Source organism: Lutra lutra, chromosome X (assembly GCF_902655055.1).
Source record: "Lutra lutra chromosome X, mLutLut1.2, whole genome shotgun sequence".
NCBI classification, from domain to species: domain Eukaryota; kingdom Metazoa; phylum Chordata; class Mammalia; order Carnivora; family Mustelidae; genus Lutra; species Lutra lutra.
Genome location: NC_062296.1, coordinates 27483286 through 27490350, shown reverse-complemented (window position 1 = coordinate 27490350; position 7065 = coordinate 27483286).

Here is a 7065-nt window from a genome sequence, read left to right as displayed (position 1 = left end):
GCCCCAAAAGATTTACCTACTCAGGTTAGTAGAAAAATGTCTACATTTCCAGGGCTCCACATCAGGGTGCTGTATCCCAGGATAAGCGGGTCTGAGGACAAAATTAGAAATGTGTGTGTGTGTGTGTGTGTGTGTGTGTGTGTGTGTACGCGCACGCGCTTGTGTGCAGTTTAGTCTTACAAGCCATTTGACTTTGAATGGGTATGATGTTGAGAACAATCAATATGAAATTAACAGTTATGAAAGCACTTTGAGGGGCGTCTGGCTGGCTCAGTTGGTTAAACGGCTGCCTTCGACTCAGGTCATGATCCCAGGGTCCTGAGATGGAGTCCTGCATCAGGCTCCCTGCTCAGTGGAGAGCCTGCTTCTCACTCTCCCTCTCCCTGCAGCTCTGCCACTCCGCCCCTACTTGGTCTCTGTGCTACTTGAGATTCTCTCTCCTCTCCCTCCGCCATCCTCCTCCCCGCTCATGCTCTCTGTTAAATAAATAAATCATAAAAAATTTTTGTAAAGGACTTGGCAGATATAATTAAGGTTATGGACCTTAACAGAGGGAGATTATCCTGGGTTAGCTGGGTGGGGCCCATCTAATCACACAGCAGCTTTAAAAGCAGAGAACTTCACCTGCCTAGAGGCAACAGACGTGAGGCCAAAGGAACAACTGGGAGAGATTCCGATTGTGAGAGGGACTCCACCAGCTTTTGCGAAAGGAAGGGTACACAAAAAGCATGAGAAGGAAGTTTCTAGAAGCAAAAAACTGCCTCCCAGCTGACAGACAACAAGGAAATGAGGTCCTCGGTCCCCAAACAACAAGGAATGGAATTTCACTAAAAACCTGAATGAGCCTAGTAGTGAACTCATCCCCAAAGCCTCCAGAAAGGAATACAGCCCTGCTTCTATCTCGATTTCAGCCCTGCCGCATTGTAAAGGGGATCCAGCGAAGCTACCTATCACCTAGACTGCTGACCTACAGAACCAGGAGATGAGAAACCTGGGTTAAGGGACAAAGTCTGTGGTCATTTGTTATGGCTGCAGTGGTCAATTCATACATGCTAAGTTGGGGAGGCTTCTGAGTCTAGATCTGGGGACTGTGGGAAAGCGCTCATTGACTGATCAAAGATACGCGCCATGGAAACAACACGGAGGTGGCTTATAGGGTTCATCATTTGTCACTTATGATGGACATGCTGTGCTCAGGGGTTGAAATTACCTAGCTCTTCCTTCTGCCAGGAAAGCCCTGCACAGCGCCCCCCACCCCAGATACCTGTAAAGGCTTGTTCTCTCACTTTCTTCTGGCCTAAACTCAAAAATTTCATCTTTTACCCTTCTCCTGGAAACATTTTACACCATGTCCCTGCTCCATTTTTTTTTTTTTTGGCTTTGGCTGTTATCACCTCGTCATACCTTATTTACTTGGCTTACCCCCTGTGTCCCCACCAGTAGAAGCAGGCTCCGTCCAGTCAGAGGTTTCTGTGCCTTCTGTTTGACGATATATTCCCAGAACCTAGAACAGTGCCCAGAGCCTAAATAGCTGTTGAAATGAACATTAAAATGAAGAGGCTTTTTTTTCTGGTTTGCCAAGGTCACACATCCCAGCATACAACGGTCACCAGTCATCCAGTTCTCCCCTGATGCTATCACACAAGGAAATCCTTCAGCTTCTGGGCCAATTTCGGTGCTTCGATATGTAAAACTGGGTCACTTCAAGAGCCAACCAAGTGTGGCTGTCCTTTGCTTACATGCTATAAAAAACCAAATTAACCCATCTCGAGGATGTGGGCTGCAGACAGCAAGCTTGGTGAATCTGATCCAAGTAGTCTTGGATTTTGATCAGAATCAGAAGAAAAAGTACTTTAATGCAAGAGTGTACTCATGTCATAGCAGTTTCTGGGTCAAGCTCAACAGCAAAGGCAGGTGTTTCTTGAACTGTACACATGGATGCTGCAGGGCCCGTCTGAAAGGCTGCTTTGGAAGCCAGATCATGGATGACCAAGTTCACTGCCTCAATTGCCCCAAACTAGAGTGGCCTTCAGTGACCACCTGGAATCACATAACCGCTTGCCCGTCTGGAAGCTCACTTCCCAATTCCACTTCCCCACAGGAACCTGCTTCTCCAGGACTCCATTTTAGCGGCTCACCAGGACATTCCCAGGCCTGGAGCCAGGCCTTAATCTCTTCTCTGTCCAGCAAGAAGGCTGCTTGTGTCTCACTTTAAGGTTCAGCAAGTCAGAACCCATCTCTGCTGACCCTGAAATCAGCAGTCCTCGTCAGGGCAAGTGCTATTTTGTAATGCTGGCCATTTATTTACCTTGTAAACCTGCTAAAATCCCACCATCCTTAGGAATGTTCTAGCCTTTCTTTTTGCGAGCTTGCTTTTGGCTCAGGTCATGATCTCAGAGTCCTGGGATGGAGCCCTGCATCTTTGGGCTCTCTGCTCAGTGGGAAATCTGCTTCTCCCTCTCCCTCTTACTCTGTGCTCTCTCTCTCTCTCAAATAAATAAACAAAATCTTTAAAAATAATAAATTAATTTTAAAAATAATAAAATGCATTTTTAGGGAGGAGGAAGAACTGTGGATAGGTAATGAAGTGTTTCTGATTGTCTACAAGCCCATCCATCTAGATACTCCGCAATAATTATTAGAAATAGAAAGGTACAAATACTGCTATCATGCTTATACCCGTTACAAGCCCCCAAAAGAGTTTGACTATCAGAGGGAAAGCTCACATTCCTCAAGTTTAAGCAATCAAAGCATGAAGCATTTGATCCTTGGGGCGCCTGGGTGACTCAGTCAGTTTAGCCTCTGCCTTCCACTCAGGTCATGATCCCGGGGTCCTGGGGTGGAGCCTCCCATGGGGCTCCCTGCTCAGAGCCTGGTTCTCCCCTCCTGCCGCTCTCCCTACTTATGCTCTTTCTTTCTCAAGTAAATAAATAAAATCTTAAAAAAAAATAAAGCATTTGATCCTTTCTTCCTTTGAAGCGGTCTGATCAGTTTAATTTGGAAAGGAAATATGGAGGATTTTCCACTGAAGATTTATTTTTATTTTTTAAAGATTTTTAAATTCATTTATTTGACACAGAGATAGAGACAGTGAGAGACAGAACACAAGCAGCGGGGGTGGGAGAGGGAGAACCAGGTCTCCTCCGACAGGAAGCCTGATGTGGGACTCGATCCCAGGACCCCGGGATCATGACCTGAGCCGAAGGCGGACGCCTAATGACTGAGCCACCACCTGCCCGCACAGAAAGGCCCTTCCACTGGAGATTTAAAATATTTTTCAGCAGAGCAACTGTGATTAGAAAAATTTTTTAGGTAAATGTATAAAAAAATATACCTCCCATAGGACAACTTCTTTAAAAATCTGATGATTTAAAAGTAACAAGGAATAAAAAAAGAAAAAAGGGGATAATGGTGGACTAGGTTATATCCAACTAACCTGTTTGCCAAAATAAGTTATAGCCAACTAACCCGTTTGCCAAAAACAATGATAAATTCTAGCAAAAATGAAAAACTGCAGGCCTTGACGAGTGACCTAAGAGAGGGAGAAACCGAAGGGGATCAGGCCGTAGGAAGAAGGGAAACATTACCGGTCACATCCACATCTAGCAGGTTTGTCGCCCTGCAGTAACCCCCAGGCTGTACGGCTCGTGGTCACAGAAAGTGAGCAGAAGCTGTAGCGTTCAGGGGTGCTAGATTGGCTGTAAATGTTGAGGATAAACTAGGAAAGGGAGATTCCATGGGAAGTCCTCAAATCTGCATATAAACTTCTCTCAGATTCTTGAAAGACTCTAAACTCTAAAATTGTACACATGTGGGCTTCAAATCCAAAGAGCGCAGGGGCAAAGCAACAACCGGAAGATTAAAAGATAGGCACCAAGAGTCTAACGGTGTCCACTGCCATGGAGACAGACACAGGAGTTTATTCAACCCAAGTTAGGGGCTCTAGACAAGACATCATGGTTCCCAGGGAAACCACAGAAAGGCTGCATTTTGGGATGAAAGAGTGCATACATGGACCAAGAGATTCTCCCTAAAAAGAAAGGGAAAACTGAAACAGACATGTACTAAAAAAGGATAAAATCTGTCAGTAATAAAACTACTTGCTAGAGGGACGTCTAGGTGGCTCAGTGGGTTGAGCCTCTGCCTTCGGCTCAGGTCATGATCTCAGGGTCCTGGGATTGAGCCCCGCATCAGGCTCTCTGCTCAGCAGGGAGCCTGCTTCCTCCCCACCCCCCCGCCTGCCTCTCTGCCTACTTGTGATCTCTGTCTGTCAAATAAATAAATAAAAATCTTAAAAAAAAAAAAAACAGAACTACTTGCTAGAACAACCCATAACATGGTTTAGAGGAAAATAATAGAAAACCCAGACTACTAAACACAGAGTTTCCACAATGGTCAGGGAATGAATGAAGGAATGAATAACGATTGAAAGTAAAACAGTAATCACCAAATTCCCCTAAGTTGATCTGTTTATTTAATGCAAGTCCTATAAAAATCCCAGCAATGTTTGTTTCAGACATAGGCTAGCACATTCTAAAGTTTATATGGTGGGACACCCGGGTGGCTCAGTTGGTTAAGCGTCTGCCTTCGGCTCAGGTCATGATCTTGGGGTCCTGGAATTGAGTCCTGTGTGGGGCTCCTTGCTCAGCGGGGAGCCTACTTCTCCCTCTGCCTGCTGCTCCCCCTGCTTTACTCTCCCCCCTCTCTCTGACAAATAAATAAATAAAATCTTTAAAAGAATAAAATTTATGTGGAAAATCAATTGAACTAGAGGAGCTAAAAGAATTTCTTAAGTAGGCTCCTTGCCTAATGTGGGGCTTGAACTCATGACCCTGAGATCAAGAGTCGCATATTCTACCATTTAAGCCAGCCAGGCACCCCAGAGCTAAAAGAATGTGGGGGGGAAATGAAAAGGGGTGGAATTATTCTATCAGATGTTAAGTTTTATTATATGCTGAATGAAATTTAGAAAGTGTGGTATTGGCAGAAGGAAAGAAACATAGATCAATAGAACAGAACTGAGAACCAAAACACAGACCCACACAAATATGCTCACATGTTTTTGTCAAAGCTGCAAAAGCAATTCAATAGAGGAAAGATAGACTTTTTTTTATAAAGATTTTATTTATTTATTTGACAGAGAGAGAGATCACAAGTAGGCAGAGGCAGGCAGAGAGAGAGAGGAGGAAGCAGGCTCCCTGCTGAGCAGAGAGCGCTATACGGGGCTCGATCCCAGGACCCTGAGATCACAACCTGAGCTGAAGGCAGAGGCTTCACCACCCAGGTGCCCCTGCTTACTTGGATTTAATTTGCTCTTCTTTCTCTAGGTTCCTAATGTGGAAACTTAGATTATTAATATTATTATTTTTTAAGATTTTATTTATTTGTTCGATAGAGAGAGACACAGAGAGAGAGGGAACACAAGTGGAGGGAGTGGGAGAGGGAGAAGCTGCCTTCCTGCTGAGCAGGGAATCGATCCCAGGACTCTGGGATCATGACCTGAGCCAAAGGTAGACACTTAATGACTGAGCCACCCAGGCGGCCCAGAAAGATAGACTTAAAAAATATATTTTAGGGCGCCTGGGAGGCTCAGTTGGTTGGGCGGCTGCCTTTGGCTCAGGTCATGATCCCAGAGCCCCGGGACTGAGTCCTGCATCAGGCTCCCAGCTCCACGGAGAGTCTGCTTCTCCCCTCTCATGCTCCCTCTCAAATAAATAAAATCTTAAAATATATATATATATATATATATATATATATATATATATATATTATTCATTTATTTGTCAGAGAGAGAAAGAGTGAGCAGAAGAAAGGGGAGCAGCAGGCAGAGGGAGAAGCAGGCTCCCTGATGAGCAAGGAGCCCCACACAGGACTTGATTCCAGAACCCCAAGATCATGAACTGAACCAAAGGCAGACGCTTAACTGACTAAGCCACCCAGGTATCCAGGAAAGATAGACTTTTAAATAAATGATGCTGGAGCAATTGGACATCCATAGGTAAAAAACTGACCTTGAACTAGACCTCATATCTTAAGCAACAATCAGCTCAAAATGCATCATGGACTTAAATGTAAAATTTAAAAACTTTAGGGAAAAAAACATAGAACAGAATATTTGGAATTTAGAGCCGGGTAGGGGGGGCAGGTGGGAAGACCTTCCCACTAACTGCGTAAAAGAATTTAGAGAACCAGATCCAGGAAGGGAGTGATCACCATAGACAATGACATTATAGTATGAACGAACTCCAGTCGATAGGGAGGAAGTTAGCAAAGTCTGTTAGAATTTTTCTCTTTGTTCCATTGTTTCTCTATGACCCTTAAAGATCTGTTACCAGACATTTGTTCTTTCTAGTCTTCCTGTGAATTGTCCTCCTTCCCTTCGAAACCCCAGACTCCTAACTCCTCCTCCTTAGTGCAGAAAGACATTTATACCTCATTTCCCTTGACAGTCTTTGGAATCTCTCATGCTTCTGTGGGTTCTCCCTGTGTATGCAATTTTGATTCTCCTGTTAATCTGTCTCATGTCAATTTAATTCTTAAGAGTGTGAAGAATACCTTGAAGATTAGAAGAAACAGACTACAAAAACAATTTCAAAGTTCCACACACCTCACCAAGGTGGAAATGTTAGGTGAGAATTAATTATGTCTCAGGGATATCACACATTCAAAATTCTTTAACTACCAAATACTTTAGTCAATGATCTATTGAGACATTTCTAACATCTCAGATTTTCATCTTCCTTTTTGTGGTCCTATTATGAAGACATCGTATGGAATTTGTCACTAGCTGGAGATGACTTTAACCTCAGGCTGGATTCTTCCCTGTGGTCATTCGAAATACTTTTTCATAGGCTCAGTCAGTGATGGCTAATTTGTGCCTCCGTAAGATCAAGGGGTGATTGACTGAGATAGAAAAGCCTCAATTATCCTAAAAAGATAATTTGAAAATAAACGAAACAAAAAGAGTAAGAAAAGGGGTTCCCGGGTGGCTGAGTCAGTTAAGCAACCAACTCTTGATTTTGGCTCAGATCGTGATCTCAGGGTCCTGGGATGGAGCCCCACATG